At 39.8% G+C, this 24,273-nt stretch overlaps 2 pseudogenes; both read right to left on the reverse strand.

Moving 5' to 3' along the window:
- The window catches only part of LOC129014570 (programmed cell death 6-interacting protein-like), an 88,529-nt pseudogene extending 79,578 nt beyond the window's left edge, over positions 1–8,951 (reverse strand).
- A 4,526-nt stretch (positions 8,952–13,477) lies between these two features.
- On the reverse strand, positions 13,478–21,008 carry LOC129028706 (alpha/beta hydrolase domain-containing protein 17A-like; annotated as a pseudogene).
- Between the last annotated feature and the right edge of the window lie 3,265 nt (positions 21,009–24,273).

Consider the following 24,273-nt stretch of genomic DNA (forward strand, 5'->3'; position numbering starts at 1 on the left):
GACGGAGTCTCCCTCTGTCGCCCAGGCTGGAGTGTAGTGCCGCGATCTCGGCTCACTGCAAGCTCCGCCTCCCGGGTTCACGCTATTCTCCTGCCTCAGCCTCCCGGGTAGCTGGGACTACAGGCTCCCGCCAGCACGCCCGGCTAATTTGTTGTATTTTTAGTACAGACGGGGTTTCACCGTGTTAGCCAGGATGGTCTCGATCTCCTGACCTCCTGCTCTGCCCGCCTCAGCCTCCCAAAGTGCTGGGATTACAGGCGTGAGCCACCATGCCCGGCCTGTTCCACTTCTTAAAACTGGTCACTGGAAGTACATCGTCTTGGGAAGAACTGGATATTTCTTGAAACCCCTTTCATATAGCCATATTCTCAAACATAGAACCTTCTTTTATTTTTTTCAAAGATTTTTTCCATTACTGTAGAAAATTCAGAGGGTGTTTATGGATCGTGCAGTACTCTGCTCAAATATAGGGAACGAAAGTTACATTAAAGTGATAATATTTTTTGCTGAAAAGTATTATGATATTTAAAGTAAGCAAACAAATGACTCAGATGATAGTGTTTTGTTTTCATAAATTATACTTTCATAAATTATACTTGAAGCTCTGGGTTACATGTGCAGAACCTGCAGTTTTGTTACATAGGTATATGCGTGCCATGGTGGTTTGCTGCACCCATCAACCCGTCACCTACATTAGATATTTCTCCTAATGTTATCCCTCCCCTACCCCCCACCCCCCCAACCCCACAGGCCCCAATGTGTGATGATCCCCTCCCCTCCCTTCGCCGGGCGCGGTGGCTCAAGCCTGTAATCCCAGCACTTTGGGAGGCTGAGGCGGGTGGAGCACGAGGTCAGGAGATCGAGACCATCCTGGCTAACACGGTGAAACCCCGTCTCTACTAAAAATACAAAAATTAGCCGGGCATACTGGCGGGAGCCTGTAGTCCCAGCTACTCGGGAGGCTGAGGCAGGAGAATGGCGTGAACCTGGGAGGCGGAGCTTGCAGTGAGCCGAGATTGCACCACTGCACTCCAGCCTGGGCGACAAAGCCAGACTCTGTCTCAAAAAAATAAATAAATAAAAATAAATAAATAAATAAAGTCTTACTTCAATAGCTTTTGGAGCACAAGTGGTTTAGGTAACATGGATAATTTCTATAGTGGTGAAGTCTGAGATTTTATCGCACCTGTCACCTGAGTAGTGTACATTGTACCAAACATGTAGTTTTTTTATTCCACACCCACCTGCCAACTTCCCCGTTATGAATCTCCAGAACCCATGATATCACTCAGTGGAGAGTCTTCAACATTCAGGGTGGAATCTTCAGGGTGTGGCCCTCTATCCATTGCTTTCCACCGTTTGTACTCTCTGCTTTGTAAATAGAGGTCTGTTCTCCCTGTCTGCCTTGTTCACGTACCTTTGCCGTTTTCCTTGCTGGGATGACATCCTTGGCCCTGAAGTTCTCATTAACCATACCATAGATGTCCTCTTCTTACCTCAATATATCCAAGGCTACCTCAAGTTATAACTTCTCCTTTAGTTTTTCCCTAGTGTGTGAGTCCAAATGGACTTCTCTATATCCAGAATATCTACACTTGTCTTATCTTTCCTCACACCCGGCACGTGCAGTTCTTTCCAGCTACTTTATAATGTTGTATTTTAACTGTTCAGTTGTGTTTATATTACACTATTCTGTCAGACAAACAAGAGTATATGGCTGAAATCTATAGTTTTTTAAATGTAATAAAATGTAATGAATAAACATACAAATGAATGAGTTAATTAATATATTACATTCTTGGTTAAGTAATGAGCATTATGAGGACAAAAATTGAGCCTTACACCTTCTTATAATCCTAAAGACCTAGTACAGGACTTGGAATATAGCATACACTGAAGACATCTTTGTGACTAATGAATTTAAATACTTTTATTAATTCCTTAGAATTCCTTAGGTAGTGAAATTTCAAATGGCTTTGACCACCTGTGAAATGACCCTTTTACATACCACATGATTTACCAGATTTTGTTTAGGCGAACCTAGGTGAAAGCGGATTGTTTCCTCTCCTTAGGAAATACTTTGCACATTTTAGTTGCTTATAAATTTGATGATTTTAATTTGTACAGTTATAGTTTATGATATTGACTTGTACAGTTATATATATTTTTACATATGATATATATTATATTATATATTATATATAGTTATATATAACTTTATTTTTGTAAAATAAAGAATACTATTACACATTAACAAAGTAGATATAATTGTTTTCCTTCTACTATTTGTTATTGGTGTACACTGCCAGATCCCTAATGGATAATCTCTCTATGCCTACAAAAAGAAATGGGTTCAAGGTTATTTTAAAAATCAAAAAGTTTATTAATAATATTATTTTAATCATGTCCAATTGATACTATCATTATTAAAAAGTTTAATCACTTATTTCTTGAAGGACCTAATTAGGAAATATATATATGTGTGTGTATATATATTCTATATATCTACATTCTATATCTATATTCTATATATATTCTATATCTATATTCTCTATATATTCTGTCCATATATTCTATGTATGTTGTATGTATATAGTATATATATTCTATATATAAATTCTATATATAGATTCCATATATATATACACACACACATATATAGTAGCCTAATATTTAAAAAATAATATTGGGACTGCATAAAATAAGCTGACCCAGACAACAGGGGTACAGACGTATGTATAATTCAGCAAGAACTGGTAATAAAGTGAGATATATGTTAACTCTTTGTAGCATATTGTTAAGTAGTATTAAAAAACAAGTAATTTTTGGTTGGATCCATTGAGAGAATAACACTATTTTTAGAATGATCTAATGGCACGATAAGCATTTTATCATTTTACCTGGAAAAACATTATAGCTGTGCCATTTTCTGTTCCAAGAAAAAAATACATTGGTGTATTCTCTAAAGGAGGAAATTCTGACCTCAACTATGTTCAGATAGCTGTGGCAGATAATACTCTGATCAGGTACTAAGTCATATATCTTTCACATTTCCCTTTGCTAGTCATACTCAGCGTGTGGTTGGAAATGGAATCAAAGCCCAGTCTGGAAATCCTGAAGTCATAGTCAAAGGAACTGATCCTGTGATAAATCAGATTATTGACAAACTGAAGCATGTCATTCAGGTAAGTCCTGATCCTATATTTTTTGGTATAGCCAATAATAAATAATAAGTGGTTACTTTCTGTTATACTTGATAAATTTGTTAATCCTATCAGATAATCCTACCTAAAATATTGTAACACGTTATTTGTATCAGGACTTTTGGAAATATTTAGTTTAATGATTTTTGTATGCAGTCAATACGCAATGGTATTTTAATGTTGGACAATGTGTATATGTGAAAAGCAGGCCTCAGCCTCAGCATTTCAATAATGAGAATCTCAGGACACGCGTTGTCTTCAGTGAATAAGTTTGAACATGGGAATCACTGTGACCATTAAAGAAAGCACATAGAAGACCATAGAAGATGCCAGAGTTATGTTTCAGGTAATTCTCTGAATGTTGCTATGAAGGTTTTTGCAGCATTTCAATACAAGTTAGGTCATAGATGAATAATATGTATTTCTAATATTTATTTCCTATATCACCTTTTATATGTTATCTTATAATCTACCTAATGGTTGTTTATGAAATACTTCTGTTTTATCTTTGATAATATTTTTCATCAAGTGAGTGTGTATTGCTGTTTTTAATACATGGCAAATGAAGCATGAACATATTTATCAAAATAATATTTCATTGAAATAGTCTATTAATTACAACCAAACATGATGTTGCATGTTGTAAATATTACCCTCCATTCTGCATCTATTGATGTTTGGGGAAAGAAAGGCTATTTTTTTTTTAGTTAATAGTCATTTTATAAAAATTTATATTTGAGTATACTTTCATTTTTCCTAAGTAAAACTTTGTATGGCTAGTTGATGCTTATTTCTAGTATCGTGGGCCAGAAACAATACCTAAATAGTACAGAGTTTTTATTGCATGCAACATATTCCAGAGTCAGTAGTAGGCTTCTCCTAATTGTTCTGCAAAGACAAAGCTTAAGTTTATGCAGAGCCAGTTCCTGGGTTTCCATTTTTCACAAGAGTCCCTGTATGTCAAGGAGAGGATATGTAAGAAGGACTTGGGGGTTGGTGTCCAATACCATAGACTTCTCCCTTCTGTGAGGCAACAATGCTTATTCTGCCATTGATGCCTATAGAAAACAAGCGCTCACCCTGGCTGGCAAAACCAAAAATAAATTCTATTGGAAAAGTCTAAGAGAAAAGTGGTATCATGACCACTGATGAGTTAAACCTCCCAGCCTCTGCTGAGCTGGTCCAGTTGGTACCTCACAGTATCATCCACTGTAGTATGATATGTACAGCTAGATTATTTGAAAATTCAAGTGCATAATTGATAATAAAACCAAAAGAGCTTTAATATTCATCAGCTCCTCTCATTGAAGAGTGAGTACAATCTCACTGTGAGGACACGGTGAAATCTTAGGGGTGTCTTAAGTGGAGTAAGCATTCCACAGAGGGTGGAGGAAGAAAAACTAGACCTTAAGTATATATTTATTCCATCTCATTCTTTTATATTTCTTTGGTTGTAGTAAGGTATATAAAATATGTAATATATTAGTGCAATAGCACATACATATAATTTATAAATACATAAATACACATATTAACTGGACATTTGTTCAGATTGTTTTTCTAAGATATATACATGATGAAAGCAGAACAGAAACCCTGTTACAGATAATAAGGATGGAGCTGTTCCATAAGAAGTGCAGTTTTAAGAAAACACATTCACAGAGGAACACATGGATACCCAAGATAGAAAGGATTATAAAAACCCTTAGGAGGAGGGTTCATATATTTATTACCCATTCAGCAACCCCCCCTCCCCATTTCTTGTTTTGTAGGGTTCAAAGCCTTTTCAAGGTGGCAGAGGGAAGTCATCCTGCCTTTCTTTTTTAACTTCTGTGTGAACTTGAGTCCCATTCTTTATTCTTTATAGGAGTGTGCAGATCTCCAATTATTCATGCTTAAGTTTCATTCTGGGGTTGCAAGAGAATATCAAATGCAATGCTACCTTTGAGGCCTATCCTTTTAAGTTCTGCTAGAATTATATGATAGAAATTTAGATTTTTATAGAGGACAGCAGAAAGTCCTATCTTGCACAGGTGTCACTGAAACATTCACCTTTAATGTCTAAGAATATGCTCTTTCATGAACTGCTCTCCTGGAGATGAAGAGAAGTGTTTTTTTTTGAGACGGAGTTTCGCTCTTATTGCCCAGGCTGGAGTGCAATGGCGCGATCTTGGCTCACTGCAACCTCCGCCTCCTGGATTCAGGCGATTCTCCTGCCTCAGCCTCCAGAGTAGCTGGGATTACAGGCATACGCCACCATGGCCTGGCTAATTTTTGTTGTATTTTTAGTAGAGACAGGGTTTCTCCATGTTGCTCAGGCTGGTCTCGAACTCCAGACCTCAGGTGCTCCACCTGCCTCGGTCTCCCCAAAATGCTGATTACAGGCATGAGCCATGGTGTCCGGCCTACTTTGCCAAACTTTTGACTACTGATAATGTACGCGTGCCCTGGCAGGGATGGCCATTGTACTGTCAGTATCAAGGGATGGCTAACAGCACCCACCACAATGTCAGCTATGAAAGGATTCAGAAAATAGCCTTCTGTAAGTCAGAATTTATTAATTTAGGAGTAGGGCCATGGAAGATGTCAACATAGGAATATGTTTCAGATTCTAAACTGTAGATTTAGATGATCACTTCTTAGTGTTTGTATAAAATTTACTTTATTTTTTATTATAATATTAAGTTGGCTTCCACCTTTCTACTATGAAAAATGCCGTGTCTCACAATAGGGACATACCTGTATTAAAGTGTATAGAAGTAAATCAGCCACAATAGCAAAAATTGCCTGCATACACTCACCCAAACATGCCTTTCTCGGCCTGCCATTGATCGGAACCTCATTTCTACCTTGAATTGTCGGCAGTTAGAGTCCTTAAGGAAGTAGATAAAGATTTTTACTTGGAAAATGGCACTTTTTAATGTTTTAAGAATTAATTCATTCAAAATACTCAACAAATGCTCACTGAGTTTCTAGTATGGTCCTGTTCTGCACAGGCACTGAGGTTAAAGTTGTGAATAAAGCAGACACAACCCTGCTGTCATGGGCTTTCCATTGTAAGAAAAAAGTAAACAAACAAATAAAACCAGTGTTGTAGCTGATACCTGTTATACACAAAACCAAACAGGATGAGGTAAGGAAAGATATTTAAGAAGAATGTGCTGGTGAAGGCCACTCAGGGGGAAATGTTTGGGTTGATACTGAACAAGGAGAAGAAATGAGTCATGGGAAAACCTGTGAGAACTGTGTCTGGGGCAGAAGGCAAAGTAGGTGTAAAGGCCCTGTGGCAGGAATAAGTTTATTTTACTCAGAGAACAGAAGGCCAGGCGGCTAAAACAGAGTGAGTTAAAGGGAGGAGATAAACATACATCATGTTTTGGGGAGTCCAGTAGGCTCCGGTAAAGAGTTTATATTTTCTCCTAAATAGACTAAGAAGTCATTTTAAAACTGTAAGCAGAAACTAGCTGGGCGCAGTGGTTCATGCCTGTAATCTCAGCACTTTGGGAGGCTGAGGCGGGTGCATCACCTTAAGTCAGGAGTTTGAGACCAGCCTGGCCAACATGGTGAAACCCCGTCTCTACTAAAAATACAAAAATTAGCCCAGCATGGTGGAACATGCCTGTAATCCCAGCTACTGAGGAGGCTGAGGAAGGAGAATCGCTTGAACCCAGGAGTCGGAGCTTGCAGTGAGCCAAGATCGCACCACTGCACTCCAGCCTGGATGACAGAGCAAGACCCCTTCTCAAAATAAATAAATAAATAAAAATACATCACAAATTTAACAAATAAATAAAAAACTGTAAGAGAAGTTGACAAAATTTAATATATGTTTTACGAGGACTTCACTGTGAAAACTGGACCCTGCGTACAAGAATGGAAAAAAGAAAGTAACACAGACAGAAGACCACATAATTGGAACTAGAATAATAAGAGTGGAGAAGCTGAGAAGTGCATAGATTTACACAAATATTGGAAGCGGGGTTATTGGGATTTGTTAATGGATTGGAAATTTGGGAGACAGAAGAAAAATGATAGTGAGGTTTGGTGGGATGATAGTGTCACTAAGTGAGAAAAGGAATTCTGAGAGAGGAGCAGGCCTGGCGGAGGGTCCCTGAGATCGATTAGAAATCCGTGGTTTTGTTAACTGTGAGATGCTTATTAGATACCCAAGAGGGATGTGCAGAACTCAGAGAGACCACACAACTGGAGGTGTATGTTTGTAAGCATCAGCACATGGATAGTATTTAAGCCCTGAGATTGTATAAGGTTGTCACCTTTCCTTTAGAGTATAAATTCACACCAAAACTATTGGTGGAGATAAGACAAGGGAATCATACAAAAAAAATTGTACTGCAAAAACCTATGAGTGCATAAAACATTTTATTAAATGTATTTGGCACCTTGTATATACTTAGTTGATCTAGGACAGAGAAGATACTTAGTAACATTCATTTTTTCTTACTGTAAGAATAATGACCCAAGAGGCGGAGGCTGCAGTGAGCCAAGATCAGGCCACTGCACTCTATCACCAGGAGACAGAGTGAGACCCCCTCTCAAAAAAAAAAAAAAAAAAAAAGAATAATGAATGCTTATCAGAGGGAATTGAATTTTATTATTCTAGGAAATACGATGGAAAAAGTGAAAAATAAATATTCATACCATTTATAAAACAATGAGAAGACTTATAAGAGAAGCCATTTAGGCTTTTCTCTATACTTAATTATACATATAAATACATCAGTACTTTACTTAAAAAATAAGATCATAGGGCACATTTGATTTTATGATCTGAACTGCTCACCTGACCACACAAAACAAATACTTCACCATGGCATTAAATAGTCTGCTATCTGGTTGTTAGTGCTGGCATATTATTCTATCATATGAAAGATTACAGTCTTACTTCACCCAGTCACCTAAAGTTGGATATTTAGGTTGTGACCAGTTTTTCATGATAATAAAGACTAATAGGAATATCAGTAGACATAAAATGTTTTTGGCATCTGTTTTTTCTTGTAATACGTTCTACATATTGAAACTAATAATTGTATTTTGATACATATTGCCACTTTTTTTCAAGGAAAATTAGAGCTAACAGAAAGTGTCAGCTTTCTCTGCGTGTTAAGGGTATGGGTGGAAGGTCAGCAGAGACCCTGAGACATATTGGTATGGAACATCACTGGACTCTCCAGAGATCAAGGTAGCAGTCCTGTAGAAATGTTAGCCTGAGCTGTGTGTCACCTGGGAGTACTCCAAGGATGGCCAAAAGAAATATTATAGTTAGAAGACAATTTATAAGAAAAGTTTAGAGGCTTCCTAGAGAGGTCATAGCATACACAATTTTATTTCATCATTTGGGGCAAGCCCTATATGTATGTTCTGCACACATCCCCTCCCACACCCTCCTAAAAAAAAAAAAAAAAAAAAAAAAAAAAAAAAAAAAAAGCTGAGATCTGATGTAAATAGATAACTGGATTATAGCTTGGTCCTTAAGGAATATCTCAGAAACTTCAATGTTCCTTCACCCCCTCTGCAAATCCTTCTGAATTGAGACTGGGAATCTTGGCAACAGAGGGGAGTCATGCACCTCCCTTTTCCATCTGTGACTCTGACATCTTCCTCCAGGTCAGCCATTGCGCAAACTCTCACAGTTACTTTCTGGCAGTTTCCTGCATTCCAGACCTGTTTCTGAAATGGGCAATATTTGTCCCTTTGAAAATCACCTGCGATAAATGTGGTATAGCCCATGGCCAGTGAAAATTTTCCTACAGGGAGACATATTCCTAAGTGTTAACATTAACTTTTTCAGAAGTTTGAGTCAGACTCAATTGCCCTTTCATACTATAGATTGAAAACAACATTTGGTTGATCTTAGTATATCTGATTGAGGAAATATGAGAGCCTTTTTAATTTAGATTTGCTCACCTAGCAAACTTACTTTGAAACTTCTTGGTCGTGTTATGTTTGCTTATGGCAAAGTTATCAGCAAAAAAGTCACAGTTATGCAGCAATTTATCTTTAAACACTAAATGACATCTATCATTTTTCAAAGAAAATGTCAGCAGTTAAAATCCTAACTGCTTGAGCACTGTTAGTTGACAATTGTAATGCCCCATTGCTTAGAAATTAATTGACCTACTTTCAATAAGAAACATAAAAAGTAATATCACAGCAATTTTCTGGATTTATTTTATTCCAAAACCAATAAATGTTACAGTGTTGTTAAAAGTAATAGATTTAAAAAACATTTTATTTTCTTAAACTTAACAATTAAAATAACACAAAATAATATTACATTTCTATTAAGTATTCATTTTTATAGAGACCAAAACTTCTTTACAAAATGTCTTCATGTATAATATAAATTTGATTTTTAGATGTGAGAAAAGCAATAATCATAATCATTGCCTAAATCCACAAAATAAGTAGATATTCTATAATATGTATTTCAGTAATCACAATGTAGTGGATTCAGGCAGAGATGAGAGACACTGATTTTAGCAGAAAAAGACTGTGGTAAATTACCTCTTTGCCTTTTTTCACTCTGTTCCTAGGATACCAATATAATAAATAGTAACTTTAGAACTGTGATACATTGAGAAAATGTTCTAATTTAAATCTCAATAGATGATTACACAGGTAGTGTTTACACACACACACACACACACGACAGGAGTTTTTAAAGATATTAGTATCTCAGAATTTTTGAATTCTGAAAACTGTCCAAGCTTTTATCATTAAATCACTTGTTATGAAACACATTTTAGAAACACACTTTCCTATTTTTAATAGCCTGTGATAGTCATACAGAATGAGTTAATCAAAATTGATTGGTCAATTGCTAATTGTGAATTCTTTGAGCATAGCATGTCAGCTGATTCTGTGAACTAATACAGACTCTTTCCCTTGATCAGGGAAATGCCACAACACTCACTCCTTTCCCCACAACTCCATTACATAACATTGTCACCTCCCCAGGCTTATGATACTATATTCCAGAGAGACGAACAGTTCTTGATTTTGAATAGCAATGCAGTACTGACCAAAACAGATTTAGTTTTGGTTCAGAAGAAAGTGCTGGATATGCCCTCAATAACTTTCCATGGTCAACTAATTCAGCAATTAGTTTGTCTGAGTAAATTCAATGGAAGGCTGCTGTCTGGAATGGGTAAGTGTAATGCACTGAATTCCCTATTAGACATTTCATTTAAAAAAATCAATTGTCTGTATAAAACAACCATTTCAATCAGTGTACATTCAACTGGAAAGGAATGTTTGAGGACTTTTTTTTTGAAAGTAATGGGATTGGGGTTGGCCATTGGTAATTTCTTTTTGATTAAAGCGTATGTAATTATTTTGTGTTGGATAAAAATTGATTTATGCAGATGCTGCTGATCTTATATGTTATCATTTCCCATTAAGACTTCAGCTGTTTATCTGCTGGGTTTTCTGGTTATAAAGTGTTGAAAGGAGATTAAAATGTAGAACTTTTATATTTTTTATTTAGGTGGCTAGGACAAATTCTGGTAATTTATAGGCTAAAACTTAAATGTATTTCTGCTTAAAATATTTTGAAATATGGTTTATTTCACAAATGAGGTTCCAAACTATAACTAGTTGTCACTAAATTCATATTTTTTTATTTATTTTTGGGACAGAGTCTTGCTCTGTCGCCCAGGCTGGAGTGCAGTGGCGCGATCTTGGCTCACTGCAAGCTCTGCCTCCTGGGTTCACCCCATTCTCCTGCCTCAGCCTCCCTAGTAGCTAGGACTATGGGCGTCCACCACCACACCCAGATAATTTTTTGTATTTTTAGTAGAGATGGGGTTTCACCGTGTTAACCAGGATGGTCTTGATCTCCTGACCTCGTGATCCGCCCGCCTCGGCCTCCCAAAGTGCTGGGATTACAGGCGTGAGCCACTGCGCCCGGCCAAAGGATCATTTTTAAATTATGTATCTGGGAATATATTATCAAACCAGGCCTGAAATTTATTAAGAAGATGGTAAAATCTAATTTAACTTCATTTAATACTCCTTTTCTCTTAGTCTTATGAAAGCAAATGAGCTTGGCTTTTAATTATGAAAATATAGTTTTAATGTATAAGACATATAACAAAGCAAGATAGCTGCTAAATTCACTCTATCCTAGTAGCTTCTTACTGTATACATTCATTTTTAATTTAATAAGAAAATCCTTTCAAAATTTTTAAAAGAATCACATTACACAAGAAGAGTCTCAATATTTCTAGAAAATAAATATGTTCTTAAGACACTTAATAATTCTTGAAATGAAAACCTAATTCTTCAGGCTTTTAAAATACTTGATATGCACTCTTTACATATATAGTTTCAATTTAATAATTTCCCTTCTTAAGAAATAAGTGAAACATACCACAAACATATCAAAGCAAGTTATTCATACTTCTCATTTAAGTAACTGTATTGTCATAGCACAATTATTTTATGTCATCAAAAAGCACAAAGCCTTATTAGAATACTAACTTCAATGTCTGTTTCACAGATTTGCTCATAATAGATTTTTTTCATGCTTCTGCACTAATTCATTGAAGGACAATGTTTTACCGATTCTTGAAAAACTATCATTATCTGCCCCATAGTGGTGACTCATGCCTGCAATCTTAACACTTTGGGAGGCCGAGGCTGGCATTTTGCTTGAGCCCAGGAGTTCAAGACCAGCCTGGGCAACATGGTGAAAACTCATCTCTACCAAAAAAAAAAAAATTAAAAAGTTAGCCGGGCAAGGTGGCAGGCACCTGTTGTCCTAGCAACTCAGGAGGCTGAGGTAGCAGGATCACCTGGGCCTGGGAGGTTGAGGTTGTGCTGAGCCATGATTATGTCACTGTATTCCAGCGTGGGTGACATAGTGAGATCTTGTGTCAAAAATAATAATAATAAGATAAAATAGAAAATAAAAATATCATTATCTAACATCTTAAAAAGTTTATTTCCCAACCTATAAATATACTTTGTGGATTAACAAGAGAAAAATTTCAAGATATTATAAATTTAAAACAAATCTTTATGTATAATACCATTGTGATGTCTTTGACCAGTATCAATCTATCATGTGAGATAAAAAATATTAAATATACATTTATTGAATAAATGAATGGAAATCATAATTACCTTGATCACTATATTTAAAATTTAAATGAAGCAGGAAAGTAAATCTTCCTAATTATCATATACTTAACTGTTTAAAATCACTCTAATGACAAGTAATATGCTTTCAATCTTGAATTATAATTTTAAAATGCCTGTATTGTTCCATTCACTCATCCTTCTATTAGTTCAGTGAACAAATATTGATTACTTACCCACTGCGTGCCAGGTATTATGACAGATTCAGGCAGTACAAAAATGATTAAACGAGGGGATCAGTTGGAGTGACTGTTTTCTAGAAACAATGCCTGTTTCAGTTATGAACTAGTCTGTTTTGAAGAAAGTGGTGAGGGAAAGCTGAAAATCATATTTGCACTTTATTCAACAAATCTTATTGAGGTCTTATGAATCAGGGGCTCTCCTAGGTATGGGCATACAAAATTGATTAAGACCATGCTTGCTTGCAGAAAACAAACAAAAAAGCATCTTTATAATAAAAAGGAAAAAGAGGAATCCCCTTTGTAGGTTTCATAGTTTATAGTGATATTTCTGATGTCGTCTCAGAGAATTAGTCACAATTATAGGAACTCAGAAGGCATTCCGTTGAGATGAAATAGAGACTAAACTAGCAGAGATTACTTAGTGAAATAACAATTAGAATATAGTTATAATTCATTTTAGAAGATATTATGGCTTACACATAGCAGATGTGATGACTGAATAAGAGGATTGTTGAACGAGGGCACCTTGGTAGCCATTACCCATTGCCACCATGATTTTGCATTAAAAAATCTGTGCAAAACGGCCGGGCACGGTGGGCTCACGCCTGTAATCCCAGCACTTTGGGAGGCCGAGGCGGGCGGATCACGAGGTTGGGAAATTGAGACCATCCTGGCTAACACGGTGCAACCCCGTAACTACTAAAAATACAAAACATTAGCCGGGCATGGTGGCACGCGCCTGTAGTCCCAGCTACTCGGGAGGCTGAGGCAGGAGAATCGCTTGAACCTGGGAGACGGAGGCTGCAGTAAGCTGAGATCGCGCCACTGCACTCCAGCCTGGGCGACAGAGTGAGACTCCGTCTCAAAAAAAAAAAAAAAACTTTGGGGTATATTAATAAACATTGTGTTTTTTAAAAAAAATTTAAATCTTTAATTTCCGTTTTCACGATTTTTCTTCTTACTTCCGAAAGGAAAGGAGTGCGTAGCTCTCTTGCCTGTACATCGTCCACGGCCCCTGGGTCGGGGCGGGATCCCCCGGGCCCCCCGGGGGTCCACATGCAGCCCCTGGGAGGCCGGTGCGGGATGAGGTCCGGGGGCCGCCTCATTGCTGAGGTCCGGCCGGTTGGGGCCCCGGCGGCTGCTAGGCGCTCTGCTTGGCAGCTCCTGGGAGATGAAGCGGCGCAGGCGCTCCGGGTACTGGCTGTAGAGCTGGATGTCTTTGTGCCTGGCGCTCTCCACCCACAGCGGCTCCACCGCCTTGGGGCAGCGCTGGTAGAGCGCCAGCCCGTGCGAGAAGTCGATCACCTCGTCTTTCGTGCCGTGGATGATGAGCACGGGCGACGTGATCTTGGACACCTTCTGGATTCTGCGGGAGGGGCGTGGGGCGGGTGAGACCTCGCCCGGCCCGGGCGCCGCCCCCGTCCCCGACCCCATCCCCGTCACCGCCCCTGTCCCCGCCCCAGCCTGCTCACTTGGGGAAGGCGTCGAAGCAGTAGGTCGTCTTGGTGTCAGGAAGGCGACGCTCAGGTCCAAGGTGAGCGGCGAGTGCAGCACCACCGCGGGGGACTCGTAGCGCGAGGCCAGGTCCACCGTGGGCGCTGTGCCGGTGCTCTGCCGGTACAGGATGATGCTGTCCGGGCTGATGCGGTACCTGGAGGCACCGGAGCAGGGTCAGCCGCGGCCTCCGACTCGCGCGCACCCCTCCCGCCAGCGGGCGTCCCCGGGCCCAGCTCCGGATGCGACTCTCCAGTCTCCCTGCTCAGCCAAGTCAGTGGGTCAGTCCCAGGCTCCACACCAGTCCAAAGGGCCACCCCCAGTCCCCCAACACCGCAGCGGTGGGCGGAGCCGGCGGCCTGGTCCTGTTCCCTGGCGCTATGGTTCACTGGCGTTTCCTAGCCAGGATCTGCTGGATGCTGGCTAGGGAGTCCCCCTCGGGCTAAGGTAGGGGAAGCCCTGGCGCCTCTCCTTCTCCTGGTCACTCCTGGGCGCACACTGGGAACTGTGTGCTCCCCCACATCCTGAATGCTTCACGCCTTCCTGCCCAGGTTAGAAAGCCTTTCCTGGTACACTGGCCGGGGCAGGGTACACTCTTCCTCCCTGCAGCCCTTGCCCACCCCCTTGGCCATGAGGAATTCAGGCAGCTGTGTCCCCAGATGTCTCCACCCAATTTTGGACTCTCGGAGTCCCATGCCCAATGAGGTGCCAGCCCAACCCAGGTCAGCATCGAGGGTGGCGGCTGCGGGGGCAGCACCTCCTCCCACCAGCGCCTTCTCTTGGGAGTGGACAAGTCCTCGGCCACCTCAGCACCACCAGCTCCCACCCAGGGCCACCCCCACCCCCAGGTCACTGGTGTGCGGCCCCTGGCCCAGCTGATCCAGCACCAGTCCCAAGGCCTCTTCGTGCCCAGTCCCAACCACGCGGGACCCACCTGCCACCCAGTCGATGCCGCGACCCCAGAACTCTCCCACACGCTCCAGGCTCTGATCCTAGGCAGATGCCCTCCTGCGAGGCAGGAGCATGGGCAGGTGTGCGTCCCGTCTGCCTGGCATTCGGACTCCACCAGCAGGGCTGTCCCCCTCCTTGGCCTGGAATCCCAGCCTCCTGGCAGCACTCCACAGCTCACTGCTCACCCATGGCCCAAAGGATGCTGCCTGGCTTGTGCCTGTGGCCCCAGCTCTGCCTCAGCCTCCCTGGCCTGCTCCCTGGCAGCCAAGGCCAGTAGTGTGCTGAGCCAGCCCAGCCCTGTCACCTGCTCCAGGCAGGAGCCCCAGCTGCCACCTGGTTGTCACCACTCAGACAATCAAACAAGACACATCCTCAGTGGAGGCCCTGAGTGCGATCTGGCCTCCCCCTCACGGCTCTGGGCCGAGGTTCCTGCAGGACAAAGCGGCAGCAGGACAGAAGGCCGAGCAGACAGAGCTCAGAGCTGGCCATGGTGGATGTGACTCTGCCGGTGCCCCGGGAAGTAGAGACAGAAGGGGGCCGAGGAAGCTGCATGAAGTGGTGCTTGGTTTCAGCGCCCCACACTGCCGGGAGCCCCCCAGAGCCAGGGTGGTGCAGGGGACCCAGCTCCAGGCCCACAGCAGGGACTGCCTGGGATATCGCCAAGGCAATGAGGACCCTACCTCCCCAGCGTCTCTGACTTCTCAGAGCTGCGCCTGGCCCCTGCAGGAGCGGGTCAGACCACTGGGCTGGGCTGGGCAGGGCAGGGCCAGGACGAGACAGCCCCAGTGGGTGGCGAGCAAGAAAGGCCTCCAGAGGCCCACGCGGGTCTTCTGGTCCAGAGCAGCACTGGCCCGGGCGGCGCTCAAACACGAGAGAAGGGCCCAAGCAAGCGCAGGGCTGGGGACCTGGATGATTAGGAGGGCTGGATCTGGAATCGAGGCTGGCCCAGACCTCGGGTGTGTGCTGGGGGTCTGCACCTGAACCTGCAGGCTCTGCCCCGGGATGGCCGATCTCCACAGCCACAGGGCCTCATGGACCAGGCCTCGGGACCTCGATGCAGCAGCCTCGCCTCACCTGGCCCCAAGTGCTGCCTCGGCCCGTGGGCTCCCGGCCACACGTGCACAGACCCCCCGACACCACCCACCCCCTCCCGCCGCGTGGTGTCCACGCCCCTGTGACAAGCTCAGCCCCTTCTTGTTCTCAGGCCAGGGGATCCCAGGGAGCCTGGCTCCACAGGCCAGGGTGTGGGGGGACCTCTTGGCCACACCTCAGCCGTGTGGAGGCTGCACCCGCGCGCCTGAGCTCACCTGTCCGGTTCTCTGGCCGCATGCGTCCACTGTGGCTCCCCTCCTGCAGGGCCGCCCACCTTCCTCCCGGGGAAGCCCGACCCTCCCCTCGGCCGCCGACCTGGTCCCCTCTCGGGTGTGCCCAGGCTGAGCTCCCCCCAGGGCCGCCCTCACCTGGTGCGCAGGGCCTGCCAGGCGGCGTCCATGTCGGCGTAGAGGTTGGTCTCGGAGGGCCTGCCGGAACTGGCACCGTAGCCGGAGTAGTCGTAGGAGAAGATGTTGCAGTGGAGGCGGGAACCCAGGCCGATGTAGAAGCTGCCCATCTGGCCCAGGTCCACGGCGTTGCCTTTCTTGTTCGTGCACCTCTGGTCAGACACAGTTCAGCTGATCTAGGCTGGGCTTGGCTAGCATTGGCTTGAAGCTGCAGCTGGTGTCCAGATCTGTTCCATGTATTTGTTATCCTCCTCAGCCCTCCCGGGTACTTGAAGCATGTTATTGTTATGGCGAAAGTCAGGAGTGCAACCTGCCTGTGCAAAAACATGCCAGGCTTCTGTTGCCTTAAATCCTCTAAGATACCCCTTTGACTTAAGCAAAGTCACACAGCAAGGATCAAAGTCAAGGAGTGGGGAATTATATCTGTCCCTTAGAGATGGAGATAGGGGAGAGTGAACAAATGCAGTGTCCTGAAAGATTGTAACATAATGAATTCAGTATTGTTTTTGTTTGTTTGAATGAAGCTTTGCATGGACACAGTACAGTAGAAAAGTACTATTTGAACTCTTTCTCCACATTCATAAAATTGCTACATAGTTTCTACCATGATTATATTTTTATGATCCATTTTTGTGTACAGATCTGAAAACTTTATACTAGAATTTATTAGCTGAGGAAAGGAATATCCACTGACATCATCATATACAAACATTTCTCAATATTTTAATGCTTGTGGTATTGTTAATGTTTCTGTGGAAAATACTTAAAATCATAGAAGTGATTTCTAAGTCAGTTATTGATTTATTCTAATGAATTATAAAAATCAGACTAAATTACTAATAGAGAAATTCCATTTGAAATACTAGTCTGAGCTACAAATGAGATGGATTTTTGTGCTCATCATTTGTACTGTAGTTATGTTTGTTGAGATTGGGTTATTAAAACATAATTATAACTATCAGCAGAAAAGCCTGTTGTGCTATAATTAAATCATCTAAACAATCATTTTTGTGGTCTTAATATCCTGGATTTCTCAATTCATTGTAGTAGATAAGATTTCTCTTTAAATACTACTTATTATCAGCAGCTTGCTTTTCTGTGAATGCTAGAAAATTTAGAATTCTGCATTAACATTTAATAAAATATATGCTATCCTAATATTGATGCATTATATTTATCTATACAACATGCAACAAGAGAGAAATATTGGATGAATTAGAATATTTGCAGCCCATGGCAATTATCTGTAGCAACATTTTTTTTTGTCTTCAGAAAAATATAGATTTTTTTGGAAATGGATTAGTTCTAGTTTCAATCTAGGAAGAACTACTTATGGAAGTTTTGTGTACAGGATACTGATGTTTTCAAATATAATGCATTATTATTTTAGTTTAGTTTCTTTTACCACATACTTAGAAATTGTTCAAGTGAACAGGCTATTAAAACTAATGGTATAGATGAATGGTATAGAAAGGCATTGTAAACATCCCACTTTTCCCAAGCCATGAATTTTAACACTGGATTAAGGAGATGAAAATGGAGCCACTGGGAATGTGGATTCTTTGCTAATAATTATTTTTCTTCCTTTAAAAAGATTCTTCAAAAGGCAAGAATATGGAAGTATTTCAGCAGATATTCTTGAGGTATCTAAAATACATACTCTTCCTATCAAAATCAATAAATAGATTGATGTAAGTAAGATAAAGTCAGGGCAACTGATTTTGCATGTGAGTGTACACACAGACACATATCCATGTATTCTCCATCTGTTCTCAGTTACTGAATTATTAGACTCGACTGAGTGATCACTTGACTGTGTTTAACCTGATAAACAGACTCTTAACAAGAAGAACAATATTTAAAAAACTGGATTGTTCCTACTACTTCTCAGCATGCATCAGCCACTCTTTTTCCCATCCTATCTCCTGCCAAACTGGTCTCTAAATATCTGTTCCACTTGGAGACACTATTGGATGTTGTTGTAAATGACTTAAATGAATATTCACTCTACCTGCTTTCATATTAATTCAGTTTTCATAGGATGGTCTCTATGGGATCAAGCAAAAGGACTTAGTGGAATATCTCTATATGACTCCAGAAAGTAAAGAATGTGGTGAGTTTAACAGAGTGCCCCTTCCTTTACTAAATGTGAATGATGTTTCAGCATGAAGCCAGAGTGAAAAGTCCTAACATATGTTTGTCTGGACAGCCAACAATTGGTCACATTGCACATTTCATGTTACAAAGGAGCTTCATGGTAGTATAAATGAGGGTCAGGAAAAGACACTTAACTGTGGTCAGGGCTTTAAAATGGAGCCAGAGCAAGAATTCTGGAAGTTGACAATATCAGGAAGGAAACCTCTGTAAGCAGGCACGCAGGGGACTCCAGAAATCTCTTCTTTGCCCCTACAACTCTGGACTTTCAGAAATACACACCCCATTCTCCTGTATTAATACACAATTCATGTTCACAACATCAAAAATCAATTTTAAAATAGTAAACCTAAGGTAGACGGAAAGACATTATAGCCCCAGCATGCCTGAGATGTGAGGAGCAAATCAGAAAGATGTGAGTGTGAAGAGAAAGGGACATCGTGCTAATCAATCATTTAAAATTTTTACTCCAGAGAAATGGCAATATTTCACAGATTGTTTCTCATCACCAATCTCACAAGTATAAGTATTTTTTGAAAATTTTCCTCTCAGTTCTTTTCCTTGACGGTGAAGTCCAGAATAGGTTGGTTTAGATCTAGTTCTTTTCAGCCTCAATACTCCATAATCACCTTGGCTTTTTTGATTATGACTGGACGGCATGTACTATTATTTTAATAGTAAACATTTAGTAAATAATTTTAAATGTTATCCTTAAATAACTATGGGCTTTATTCATTTACTGTATGTATTTCTAAAACATTCATAAGAACTTCAGGATTTTAATTCAAATGGTCCCTAAAGTAGAAAATGCACTCACAGATGATGCATATGTTTTTAAGAAAAAGAAACGTGCCATTTGTTATTAAATTGAGTAGACTTTGTATCCTTTAGAATTTGGGCAGAATTTTCTTGCTATATTGTAGAGAACCTATCAACCATATCTTAATTTTCTTCTTTTTCAGGTTTTCAAAATTTACATTGGCATTGGTCCACTAATTCCTTGTTTTCTATTTTTGGATGAGTGTGCATAGATCACCTCCATCTTAATTTTCAACATAAACTTTTAGCAGAATCTTTCATGTTTCATTGCCATGTAAGCAGATGTGATTTTTATTCTTTTTCATTTTCATTGAACAGTTACTTCATTTGAAATTTTTGACTTGATTTAATTTAACTTTATTTTTTGGTGGTAGATACATCTGTTGCCACCTGTGTCTGGTTGGCATTTTAATGTGTTGCCTCGAAGCTGTAACCACAATAGTGGCACATTTTCCTGCTGTTCTTTATTCTTTGTTTCATGTGTATCTATTTTCAATAAATTGCATTGGTATGTTGTCATAGATTTTCTTTTTGTCTCTCAGATTTTCTGTCGTAATTATTTTTATTTATGCCTTTGGAAATATTTCATGGTTGTTACTTAAAACAGCAGAGCTCTTTGAGAAAGTTTTCATGGTTTCCCAAATGTACATTCATATAGATTATTTAGTAGTTATTACATAATGATCTTTGGAGCAATAAATGCTGTTATATAAGAACAATTCCCAAATGTAATTTGAAAGTTATAAGCTAGCCTTTGATGGCCTAGAATTAATGTACCTTTATAATTCTAATCTGCATGTGAATTTAAGAAGACCATGGATTGAGGATTGGGTGCATAATTGTCAGGGCCCAGTACAAAGTGAAAATGTAGAGCCCTTTGATAAAAAATTACAAAGAATTTTCAGATGACCATAATAGGTCATGCACGAGGCCTTTCTAAATGCGTACAGTGACCATGAAGCCATGGGCATTGTTTTGTTTTGTTTAATCTTGCTGTTTGGTTGTAAAGCAGATCTTTAAATCAAGAGAAAAAAGAACACCAAAGAACATCTCTATCAAAATGTTTTAAACATTATAGAAGATTAGATCCATATAAATGAAAGGGATAAAGAAAAAGCACGTATCCAACCTCAAATATAAAGCATGGAATTCTTATATGAACTCCATTATAGCACTTGATATTTCAGCTCTATTTTCATTTTTGAACAACTCTAGATATATCTATATATTTTAGTCTAAAATTTAATTTTTATAAATTCTAAGTACTTCCCCAAATTCTACCTTAGATAAACAATTCAGAGATAACTCTGTTTCCTATTCTATTAAGTGGAACCATATGAAATTGTCAGTATTCAGCCTTTTCTGTCCTACAAAAAAATGACAGTTTTGTGTTTCCACCTAACACATGGCAGCCCAATAAATATGTGAAGTTCAGGATCATAGAGCTACCACACTAAACACTACTAAATGCATACATGCACCCTTTCCAAAACCCGGCAGATCTTCTTTTCCCCAAACGAATCATTCTTTGACTCTTCATCCATTATTCATGTGAGAAATTTTCCAGGCACTTCAGCATGTCAGCTGAGTGACTGTAACAATTAGATTTATTCATTCTCCTCTCACAATTTGACATTCTATATTGAAACGCATGATCTAAATGTTGACTAATAGTCTGCATAGTGAAACATGTTTACTAGTTCCCATGACCTAAAACAATGTAAAGCATGATTCAGAGATTTCTTTTCTTAAACACTTCTAAACAATATGTCTGCCGGGATAAACTGGTGCAATTTCTATGTGAAACCTAAAGAATTTCAATGACACATTTTCATCCTTATTGCCATCAAATAATCCCTTTAATAGTGCCCCATCTTCCATACTCCTTCATATGATTTTCTATATTATTATTTTCCATCATTCATTCTGTTAAAACTACAATAGTTTCTGCAGAGAAATGACAGATTTTTCCGCTTCAGAGGCATTTCTGCATTGAGCTCTCATAAACCTCTCTAACATGGTGGGCAATAGACTCAGCAACATTTGTGTATGAATTCAGTTGTGAACTACAAAAGGCTCATGTATAACATCAAAAAGCAACTCAGTAAAAACAATTCTATTGAAGATAGTATGAACTAATTATATAATTTTAGGATGGCTTCAACTGAAACAAAAATACCTTCGATACAGTGTGGAGCAATGAATTTCTAACATTTTTATCTGCTTAACATTTTTCATCAGCACAATTTATACAGAAGCCCAGCATGAGACATTCTGGTTCACATGGAATTTCTCTGCCCGCTTGAGCCCTGTAGAAATCCCACTGTGTTGGTAAACAGCAACAGCAACCAGAAGATACTAAGCTTGAATTCTCAGTGGCTCAACCAAACCAAAATTTGTTGGTTGCTCCCATAAAGTTCAATGTCAGTCAGAATAAACTCCTCTAGCCTTAACCTATAACACACATTGCACGTAACCTTCAAAGTACTGGCAGTGGAAAAGGAGAGAACTTGGAATGAGGCAGGGGCTTTTTATTGCCTTAGCCCCAGAGTGATTCATGGCACTTCCCCTCAGAGTCTCTTAGATCTTTCCACGTGATCCCAACATAACTGGAAGTCTCTGAAATATCTGGGAGTGCATGAATATTTGCTGAGTATTCATTACATGTCTGTTTACAGACTCCATTTTGCTTTCTAAGATGCTCCCTAACTCTTCTCAGAAGCTTTACATAACATGCTATAAAACACGGATCTAATCAAAATATCACCCTATACCCTATAAATATGTACAATGATGTGTCAATTTAAAAATTAAAGCAAAAAATCCACTTATCTAAAGGGATGATTTCCTCATGCTTTAGGTAATTCTTCATGGAATATTAGTCTCCAATACCAAACTTTTATTAAGAGCATGGCACATGTATACATATGTAACTTACCTGCACGTTGCGCACATGTACCATAGAGCCTAAAGTATAATAATAATAATAATAAAAAGAAAAAAAAAAAAGAAAAGTAAAACAGAATAAAAAAAAAAAAAAAGAATTTGGCTGCAAAGAATCCAATAATGTATTTTCAGAAAGAGACTGGAATGCCACAATCTTGTGCATCAACAAAACAAGGTGTCCCTTTTTGACATTTGGGTCTCTGCATGACTTCTGACAAAAAGGACAGGCTCAGAGGGCATATGGGCATGTCCAACATTTCATTTCTAAAAGACTTCTGGATCTGCTCTAAAGAGGGCATGAGTCTAGGAAATTTCTGACCTCCAGAGCACAGACAGTGCTTCTTCAGAGAAATTATAGATTTTCCCACTTCAGAGGCATTTCTGCATTGAGCTGTCATAAACCTCTCTAACATGGTGGGCAAGTTCATATTTCAGTCTTTCACATTTAGCTCTGAGTTTAGTACTTGCTGGATTTTAAATTAGGTTTCTTTGACATGAAATGAAATCTTCAGCTGCCCGTTAGTTCCAAAGCAGGCCCTCAAACTCAACACATTAAAAAATTAGTCTTTTCCTCAGAATCTTGTTCTCCTTCCAGACTTTCCAGTTTTCATTACAGATACCACCTGTCAGACAGTCATTTGGGCTTAACATTTTAAAGTCTGTTCTGGGTCTTCCACATTCATTATTATCTACGGTCAATCACATTCCAAGGATTGTTGCCTCCAATGCAGGCCTTTTTCTCAATTTTATTTTCTCCTGTCAGAGTCATGCACAGATTAGCTCTCAAGTGAGCTTTATAATGGCCTCCTAGCATCTAAACTCTCCTTTTTTCCAATTGATAGTTCTGCCAGAGTTGGCTTCTTAAACCAGAGGTTAGACTGCATTTCTCTAAGTAAATTCCAACGACACCAGAACAGTGATTCTTAATAAGTATTACAAGTAGGGAAATACAGATGGGAGAGTTTGCTTAGTAAATAAGTTCATAAAATCTAGGTTAAATAAAGTTAAATGGGGTTTACTTTTTGCTGTTGCTTGTTAATGTGCATTTGAAATTTCTAAAGTGGCATTACATATCCATAATTTCCCTTATCTATTTGACAAAGGAATCTGGTTTGTTTAGAAGCATTTTTTCAGAACTTCTATAGGTCAACCTTTCAGAAATTCCTCATTATCAACAGTCAAACCCAGATGTATTTTCTTTGGCTCTCACAACAGGCTTAGAGGAATTTCTAGTCTGTTCTCCTGATGTTTCATTATGTGCATCTTTTGCTTAGGCCTGTTAAACCTACTCAATGTGTGTATCTTCTACTCCATGTCTTTATTTCTACTGTTGTCTTAACAGGAAATCTTTGCAACCCAATTCATAGTTTTTGTTCTTTGGAAAAATCCAAATCATGATCATGAATACATATTTTTTCTCTATTGAGATTTTCCTGTTTTTATGTATCACAGCCAGAAGTAATCACTGCATAGAGTATTTCTGTAGAAAGATAGAAGAGTTCTATTTTAACACAATGTTTACTATACACCAAGCAAAGGTCTAGGTATTTATACTTACTATTTTATATATTCATCCCATCAATGCAATGAAGAAATATTAATAAATCCATTGTATATGCTAAAAGGTACCTACACATATATGCCACATGTGCAGGTTTTCTCAGATATTATTAGCTAGGGAAGCTGTGTTGTAACAATCTTCAAAAACTTCTTTCTATTGTTTACATGCTATTCCACATCATTTTGTTTTCATTTCTTTTGTAGTATCTAATGTATTCTACTAAAAAAAAAAAGTAGAGTAGTTGGAAAACTCTTGTGAAAAAAATATATGTATTACATATATACTATTCTTCATGATTCTCA

This window comes from Pongo pygmaeus, chromosome 16 (assembly GCF_028885625.2).
Source record: "Pongo pygmaeus isolate AG05252 chromosome 16, NHGRI_mPonPyg2-v2.0_pri, whole genome shotgun sequence".
NCBI lineage: Eukaryota > Metazoa > Chordata > Mammalia > Primates > Hominidae > Pongo > Pongo pygmaeus.